The sequence below is a fragment of the Mizuhopecten yessoensis genome, unplaced genomic scaffold (genome assembly GCF_002113885.1).
Source record: "Mizuhopecten yessoensis strain PY_sf001 unplaced genomic scaffold, ASM211388v2 scaffold2623, whole genome shotgun sequence".
NCBI lineage: Eukaryota > Metazoa > Mollusca > Bivalvia > Pectinida > Pectinidae > Mizuhopecten > Mizuhopecten yessoensis.
The window spans coordinates 52,078-61,995 of NW_018404638.1; the positions used below are offsets into that span (position 1 = coordinate 52,078).

Sequence of the window (9,918 nt, forward strand, 5' to 3'; positions counted from 1 at the left end):
CTCCTAGAGTGTGGCGGTCAGTCTCCTAGAGTGTGGCGGTCAGCCTCCTAGAGTGTGGTGGTCAGTCTCCTAGAGTGTGGCAGTCAGTCTCCTAGAGTGTGGCGGTTAGTCTCCTAGAGTGTGGCGGTCAGCCTCCTAGAGTGTGGCAGTCAGCCTCCTAGAGTGTGGCAGTTAGTCTCCTAGAATGTGGCAGTCAGTCTCCTAGAGTGTGGCAGTCAGTCTCCTAGAGTGTGGCAGTCAGTCTCCTAGAGTGTGGCGGTCAGCCTCCTAGAGTGTGGCGGTCAGCCTCCTAGAGTGTGGCAATCAGTCTCCTAGAGTGTGATGGTCAGTCTCCTAGTTGTGGCAGTCGGTCTCCTAGAGTGTGGCGGTCAGCCACCTAGAGTGTGATGGTCAGTCTCCTAGAATGTGACGGTTAGTCTCCTAGAGTGTGGTGGTCAGACTTCTGTCACAAACCTCAGCTGTCCACAACACAGTGTGACTTGCCAGGATATTAGCAACTCTGTCACAGCTGGGATGTGATTGACATAACTAGATGGAAAATCAACTGACTTTTGTCAGCATACTCTTCACATGGAGGCACAAGAGACTTACATTGTGTTTCATTGGCGTGACAAACTCACCAAGGATTACAGTTATCAGGTGACTTGTATCATTTAAAGTTTGTATAAATTATAATTGGTAGGATTTTTCTGAGAATTACCTCCGACTTGTAACTATATTTACGTGAGTGAGGATTGTGTTTTATCAGGTTGTTTATTGAGTAACATTGTGTGTATAAGTGTCGCTTCCACACTTACATTGGCTTGTAAGTGGGAAACATTGTATATTTACTGAAAAACGTTGTAGGTGAGATCAGCTCCCACTTACCTCAGCATTGGTTGTTAGGAAACATTCACACTTACGTGTGTTGGCTGTAAGAGGGAAACATCTAAAAAAAGTTTGGTGCAAGTCACAAACTTGAACAGTTAATCTAATATATGTTTCTGTGTTAAATTTTAAATATAGAACTATTTAATTGTCTGAGTATCAAGGCAGGCCATGTGTTCATATTTTCCGGTGAATATTTGATATTCAGAATTGATGTTGGGAGTAACCAGATTGGGGAGTTTGCTGTGTATTAAGGATAATGAAAACTGTACATAAATTTTAACTGTCGCCATACCTCAGTGCTGTTTTCTAGAGTTACCTCCCCTTATTTATTTTGCTGTTTTTCGGGGTATTGTAGGTATATAAAGTTATAATGGCCCATTTGTTTGAAGTATATGTGTTGATCAGCGATATGTTTCAAAAAAAAAAAAAACGAAATTTATTAGTAAAAAATCTTATGATGTTGGAATATGAAGGAATTAAAATCACCAAACCGACATTAACACTTGAAAAAGATTGTTCCTGTAGTTTAAAAAAAAAAGGATATATTTTCATGAGAATTTTTAAATCTCTATGCAGAAGGACCTCTATCTGTCCATTATGTTCTACAGTGGTGAAAGGGTTTAGTTGATGAAAATAATTTAAAACTTCTGTAATTAAGAAACAAAATGATTAAATTAAAAAAAGAACTAACACCGATTTTTACAATATTGTATATATTTTCATAACAAAGCTTTAATTAATGTCTTGCTTCACTTAAAGCTTTAAACAAATGGGCCACATTAGCTGACTTTTTTAGTTGATAAATGGCAGAAATTATAATAGTTAGGTTGTGATGCCCCATAGTGACCGTTTCACACTCAGGATCTTGACCCGTTTTATGTTTTCATGATTTTATGGAGAGATATCAAAACTTTTATGTCTTTGACAGGTTTAAATTATTTGCATGACTAGGAATTTTTTTAATTTTTTTTTTTTACATTGTACGCACCGAAGCTGGGCAGCAAGTGTGTGCGGGAAAACCCGCTAAAATATGGGGGGGAAATGGAAATATATTTTCTAGTTTACATTTCATACCTCACTGTCCACTGTATTCTTTTACACTAGTTTGTCAGACACTGTTGTCATGGTAACGTTAATCACTAACTCAAATTTCTTATGGAAGAAATGGATCTATGGTAAGGGCATGGGACCTATCCTTCTCACAGTTTTTACCTTTTGGCGTGCATTTGACTTTTATAAATGTGTGTTGTTATTTTATAATAGATAGTTAACAGCATAGCTAAATATAACATGTTATTAAAAATTTCAAATTCATCAGAGAAAAAAAACCCCGAAAAAGTTGAGGGAAAAAAAAGTCTTTTTTTGACACAGTTTTAATTTGAAAGTGGGTTTTTAAAACTTACAAAGTTGTTCTGATGAAAGGTTATTTTAAAATGATTTTAAGCTGGTACTTATAAAAGCATCTAAGCCCATGATGATGTAAATGTTACATTGTAAATCTTGTATACCTTAATTATTTTAGGGGTTGACTTTGGAGGGGATCAGAACAGTTTACTGTTGTCAATCCATCCTGAAGCACTGCCATGCATTATATTTTTACCTAATTTACAAAACAGTTACCATGGAAACTACCTGCTCAGGGCACTAACATTCAAAAAAAAAATCCTGAAATTTTTTGGCCAGTGCAGAATAAGAAAGGAAAGCTTTGCCACAATGTGTGGTTTACCCCTGACCTTCTATGTTGAGCCATTTAGGGTTCAATGGAGGTCACTTGGATGCCTCAAGTCTGCCATTGGGTGGTCAAACAAAGCTTCTAGACAGCTCCAGGTATTACCTAGCCATCTCGGGGTCAAGAATGTTTGCTCAATAGACCCTAATGCTAGCTATTTAGCTGTCAACAAGGTCATTTGATTGCCCCCATGTCGGCCATCTTGGTGTTAAATGTGATCAGGAGGGTCCAGCAATGTCACCAGAAAGCTCCTCGTCAGCCATGTAGTGGTCAAGATGGGTCATTTCATATCCTATTGTATTAGGTATCTTGGGGTCAAGTGAGGTTGCTCAATAGCCGTTCATGTTAGCCGTCTGAGGAAAAACTGTAATGTCTAGCCCCTACTGTAAGCCATTGAGGAATCAAACATAGCTGCTACATTGCCCATCTCCATTACCTCTCCCTGCTGTCTCTTTGGAGTCAGACATGGGTCGCCCCAGATGGCCTCTTAACCCTTTCACCTATGTAACTGTAGTAGACTCGACGATGCATTGATCTGGATGAGTCCATTATGGTCTACTGTGGTGAAAGGGTTAAGCTAGGTAGGGTGTGGTTCACAATCTCAGGTTGATCTATTCACAGAATATACCTCAAATGTAGGCATCACATCGGGCTTATATACACCCGCTGCCATGGAAACCTTAGAGAAAATGGCAGCTATATATTAACTTTGTCATACACCGTGCTGCCATCTATCTACTTTATTAGGTGGACATTCAAAGGGGGGGTTAATGCAGTTTATCTTTGATTCATTGGTTTCTGATAGTGTTTAATGCTGATTTAACCTAACACTTTGGCAGGGTGTTCTAACACTTTGGCAGGGTGTAGAATTATTGTACTTAGCAACGTTTATGACTGGTCGGAATGTTTATACCAAGAAAGTGCATGATTTTGTACTAAATTAACAAATATTATTCTGGCAACTTGACTTGCAGTAAACAAAGAAACAAAACAAATTATCTATAACATTCATTGTCTAGAATGGTAACCTGCAACTACCGCACATGGGTTACAGTAGAAACTAAAAAATACCATTAACATAAATCTATGGTATCCATAGACACACAAGGATACTATTGACAAACAGATAAATGGTTACCATAGACACACAAGTATACTACTAACAGACAAATGGTTACCATAGACACACAAGTATACTACTAACAGACAAAACAATGGTTACCATAGACATACAAGGATACTTCTGACAGACAAAACAATGGTTACCATAGAGACACAAGGTTTCTTCTGACCGACAAAACAATGGTTACCATAGAGACACAAGACTACTTCTGACAGACAAAACAATGGTTACCATAGAGACACAAGGTTTCTTCTGACCGACAAAACAATGGTTACCAAAGAGACACAAGGTTACTTCTGACAGACAAAACAATGGTTACCATAGACATACAAGGATACTTCTGACAGACAAAACAATGGTTACCATAGACAAACAAGGATACTTCTGACAGAGAAAACAATGGTTACCATAGAGACACAAGGTTTCTTCTGACCGACAAAACAATGGTTACCATAGAGACACAAGGTTACTTCTGACAGATAAACAATGGTTACCATATACATACAAGGATACTTCTGACAGACAAAACAATGGTTACCATGGAGATATATATCTATGGTTACCATACCATAGACAAATATCAATGGTTAGCTCAAACATATAGTTTCCATATTCAAACACATGTTTTGTTCTTTAATAGTTCCCAGAGGCTATGGAAAGTGCTTAATTTGATATCAGTGCTTGAAAAGTACTGAAAAATAGATGTTTCTTTGTAAAGTGCTAAAATTTGCTCAATATTCATTGAATACATGATTTAGGCTCCTGCATTTATCAAAAGAATATTGAGCAAATTCTGAATGTTTTGTAACTTTTGTGTTGATATTTGTATAAGATAAACAGCTAATTGATCCTTTTTAATATTTTGATTTATTTTAATTTTCTGCTTTGTAACTATACCTTTTAAAATACTACAATAAATGTTGATTATTTTATTTTTAAATTTTGTTTCTCAAAACACAGGAAAATTATTTTAAAAAGTTTTTGAATATTGTCCTGAAATATCTGTGTGAACCATGTCAGGATGCTCAACACTATAAAACCATAGTTACACACATCACGGTTACCATGGATACACACACATCATGGTTACCATGGATACACACATAATAGTTACCATACACATCATGGTTACCATGGATACACACATTGTGGTTACCATACACATGCACATCATGGTTACCGGTACCATGGATACACATATTGTGGTTACCATAGACAACCAATTCTACGGTAAACAAACACCTTTAGTTGTCATAGATACACACAGCCAAGGCATAGACATAGTTACAAAGTATAGTTACCATACAAACAGGTAACCATTAACACCTAGTGCCTGTTTCCATGGACACAGGTAGCCATAGATACATATACACCTTGTGTTGGTTACCGTACATGTAACCACAGACATATATACACCTAATGTTGGTTACCATACATGTTACCATAGACACATACATCTAGTGCCTGTTACCATGGACACAGGTAGCCATAGATACATATACACCTTGTGTTGGTTACCGTACATGTAACCACAGACATATATACACCTATGTGTACAGCCTAAGACAGTGGCTGTTACCCTTCTAAATCAATTACTTATTTGTTTGTTGATAGACAATTACCGGTTATTAATGACCTATAGTGTATGTACAGAGTAACGAACCGTTAACATGAGCAGAGACATCTACTGGTGCTCCTTACAAGAGTTGTACATCTTCATTTTTCCTCATTTTTGAGGTTCTCTCTTAGTTTTTAGATATATTCTCAGGTTTAATTTATCATTAGATCTGATTGAAAGTCATGGTTTTTAAACAGACTTTCCTCTTGGCATAGTTAGGTTACTACTGAACCTCTGCTGTACGTTCAGAGGTTTGAGAATAAATGTTAAATATGTGTATTTATGTAACTTGTGGGCATATGTGTGCAGGTTGTGTGATGTGTGTATTCAATTTGTGGACATATGTGTGCAGGTTGTGTGATGTGTGTATTCACTTCGTGGACATATGTGTGCAGGTTGCTTTGTGACACATGTGTATTCAATTTGTGCACATATGTGTACTTGAAGTTTTTGCCACCTAGTAGTATAAATCAAATTGTTTAAAACATTGGTTATTTCTTTTAATGTACAAATCATCATTATTTTTTTTATTTATAAAACATTTTACGCAAGATGTAATAATGTAAAATTAAAGACATGTTGGTATTACAACCATTTACATATGTGTTTCACATGTGTAGCATTTATACATATGTGCAGGTAACATTTACTTCCATATGTACAGCTTACAAAACATATGTGCAGGTTACATGTTCGTCATCAGAACACAGGTGGCCAGTTAGTATAATCTCATCATCGTACATTTAATTTGTCCGATATGTTAGTTTCTATGATATATATATATATATGTTATGAATTTTAATTAAGAATTTTTAAGACAATGTATTGTTGTTGATAAACCATTGTAGTTGATTGTATGAACATGTGCTAGTTCACTGTTTTCTATACCTGATATGGTTGTCCTGTTTAGAAGGTTTTTGTCTATAATGATGTGTTTTGGTCCTGTATCTCGTTCCGTTGTGTTACTATACATCTCATACAGGACATGTTCATACAATGTATCTTACTTATGTAGCAATGTATTTTCAGTGCATTGTATTCTGTGTATGTACAAATGTATACATACATGATGTATTTTGATTGTAATTTGTATTTTAACTACCTGCAGCAGTACCAGTATACTGGTCAGTTTCTAAGCTGACCATTGGTCAGTATCTGAGTTAACACTGGTCAAGATTTAATCTGAGTGACCATTGGTCAGTATCTGAGTTAACACTGGTCAAGATTTAAGCTGAGTGACCATTGGTCAGTATCTGAGTTAACACTGGTAAAGATTTAATCTGAGTGACCATTGGTCAGTATCTGAGTTAACACTGGTCAATAATTAACCTGAGTGACCATTGGTCAGTATCTGAGTGAACACTGGTCAATATTTAACCTGAGTGACCATGGGTCAGTATCTTATTCACCACTGGTCAATATTTTATCTGAGTGTTTCTAACCTGAATGACCATTGGTTAGAGTATAATAACAAATGGACATTGATTTCATTATCTGCATTATTGACTGACCGACTTATGACCAGTACAGATTTTCCAACAGAAGGTAAGTTCTCTTCCCACCTGTGGGGCGGGGGTGGGGGTGGGGGGAGTAAATCATGTAGAAAGAGAGACTTTGTACAAAGTTAACAATAGTGGACAAAGAGGAAGTTTAAGTAATAGAGGGACCATGTCTGCTTAGAGATTGATACGGAGGCTGGGTCTATCTGGAGAAATTAGGTATTAATACGGAGGCTGGACCATCTACAGAACTTAGAGATTGATACGGAGGTTGGGGCCATCTACAGAACCTAGAGATTGATACGGAGGCTGGGGCTATCTTCAGAACCTAGAGACTGATACAGAGGCTGGGGCTATCTACAGAGGGGGTTACCTTTTATATCCCGGTGTCTTAACACCTTTACAGGTATATGGGTCATCCTGGCAGTTCCTGCTGTGATTAGGTACACGTACGTTCTCAGCACCCTTGTTACATGTTATGATGAAATCGAAAGCTCTGTACGCGCCCCCTTGCGGATGATACAAGCAACTAGTTTGATCCTTTGATATACGTCAAAAGAATCGTGCGGCACCATAACGGTAAAAATTACTGGTTTTGAAGCCTGGTGTCGCTCCTGCCTAGCCATTGGTAAGCTTTTTTTCACCGGAAACTAATCAAATAGCTAACCGAGTCAAATAGCTAACCGAGTCAAATAGCTAACCGAGTACCTTCAAATTTGCCATAACATATTCCAGGGGGCAGACAGCTAAGTGAGCGTAACACCAGGAATTTCGAGGAAGATAGTGGGTGGGGGTATACAAATACTTGTGGAAAAAACTTACCGTTATTTAGTTTATCTAATTATTATATGAGACATTATTATATTGGACAATATGAACCATATACACTCGCCTTCTGAACAGCTAATGACTGCGAAATGTACCTCATAACCCTCTAACTCAACATTACGTTTACAAATATCGTTTGTATTTGTTGTTCAATTTCAGGTGAGCATACGGGCCATTTGGACCTTTTGTTAACACGATATCACTAACTATTTACACAGGGAAGAAACCTATGATGACATTTTTGGTGCAAATTAGATATTTGATGGATCATAATATCTACGTGTCTTGTATTTAGATAAAAATTGATTTTGACATTTTTCACCTTACCATTTGGCAATTGACATAAGGTCATACCTTGACCTTTCCTGACCTTGACCGGGAGAGTTGTCATGACACATCACGTGATTTTGTTTCCTACTACATATGCAATATCAGTAATTTTTTACGGGTGAATTTTGATGAGAAACGGGTTGTACCAGGTGTAGTATCATTTATTCATACATATGTGCTTTGAAACTGAATTCTGCTCGCAAGCTTAATGTGTTGAGGGCCGGTAAGGGAGGTACTCCACTGCTCAGGGACCTTTTCCCACTTTCTCCACTTTGTATACCTCAGTTCCGTAGGTAGACATTGTTCTTTTAGGTGTAAATATGTTCCTAATATCTCGTTTCAGTAAATTTGCGACACGTAATTAAGATAACTGTATATTTGTTAAATCTATCTCGTCACGGTNCCCCCCCCCCCCCCCCCCCCTGTCTGCTGGATAACGTAACTACTCCGTAGTGAAGCGGACGTTCACCCCCTCAAACATTAGCCCATTGGTTTTACATGACCAGGACCCTGTGTACACGTATGCCCTTCCCCAATACCCCTGTATCTAGCATTCAGTCATCCTTGTATGCCCTACCGCAGGGCCCGGTAATAGAATGCAGTGTGATGCTCCTTTTATCGGCCTTCGAGACCCTCTCTACTGACTGTACCGGCCCTCGATCAGGGCCCCTCTGACGCTAGGTCGTGTACACGTATATATTAAATACATGTGAAAGCCCTGTGACGTCACTAGCAAACAAATGCGGGGACCTGTGTGGTCCCAAATTAGGACTAGGCTACCATATACAGAAAATTAAAATTTCAAAATGTTTCAATGTCTGAAAATAAACTTTGTATGTGTGTATATATTAAATGTGTTAGATATTGTTTTATTATCTTGCAGTATTAGATTGAGCTTATGTCACGGCGCATCGTCTTTTGTAAGCCTTCAGGTAGATCGCCATGTACTGACCAATCGTATTCAAGTAATGGTGACGGTGACATAAGGGAGCGAGCACTTTCCTATGTTTACGGAATAAAGGTCCTTCTCTCGGAGACCATGTGACACAATGGAAGTTTTATAAAGCAAACTGGCATAAATATGAAAATCTAAGCGCTCAATTTTTAAACCATGACAATTTCGAGGCTTTGGAAAATCTATTTGAAGCATTCACATCTAAACTACTCGAGATAGCTAACGAATATATACCATAATCTTCTGGGAAATTAAACAGAAACTTTGGTAAAACGAAGAATATATATGACCAAGCCATTAATGTAGAAAAGCCGCTTTGGAGCAATTTAAAAACAGCCCTTCGTCCACCAACCTGAATACATCTGTGATCACACAATACTTAGAGCCAAAGCTAGACGAACAATACGCCCAAACAAACAAAAACCATCTAAGGAATCGTATGTGTCAAAATAAACTCCAACACATCTATCAAAAAGGCGGTGGAATATGGTCAGAAGGATATGTGGGGAAATGATCATTTAAAACAACGGGACATCTTAAAACAAAGGGTAAAATAGCTACATCAAAATTTGGTATTGCCAGTTCTTTTGGTTCTGCTTTTTCTAATTATTCACCCACTGAAAACCACTCCGAACAATTCCAAACAATTCCAAAAATTAAACAGACTAAAGAGAAAATAAATGTAAAATCTTCTCCAACAATGAACATCACAATCAACCATTTTCACTAACAGAACTCCGGGATTCCTTGCAAAATTCTCATTGATTTTGCAACACACTATCAATTTCGGAAACATTCCCGAATCCTCACTCAAAACACTTTTTAAAATGTTCGTATCATTGGGAAAAAGCAACGATACTTCTAAATCCTTAACCAGGAAAGAAAGCACTGATCCTTCTAGCTATCCCCCAGGCTGTGTTTATAAAACGCTAGATCGAATGATCAATTCCTGGCTTATATGTTTTT

At 37.6% G+C, this 9,918-nt stretch overlaps 1 long non-coding RNA gene across 1 annotated transcript; it reads left to right on the top strand.

Moving 5' to 3' along the window:
* The first annotated feature begins 5,020 nt into the window (after positions 1–5,020).
* Positions 5,021–8,399, top strand: LOC110446188. Its single transcript, XR_002462438.1, has 2 exons — positions 5,021–5,073; positions 5,205–8,399. It is a non-coding gene; the product is annotated as an uncharacterized LOC110446188 (long non-coding RNA).
* The last annotated feature ends 1,519 nt before the right edge of the window (positions 8,400–9,918 follow it).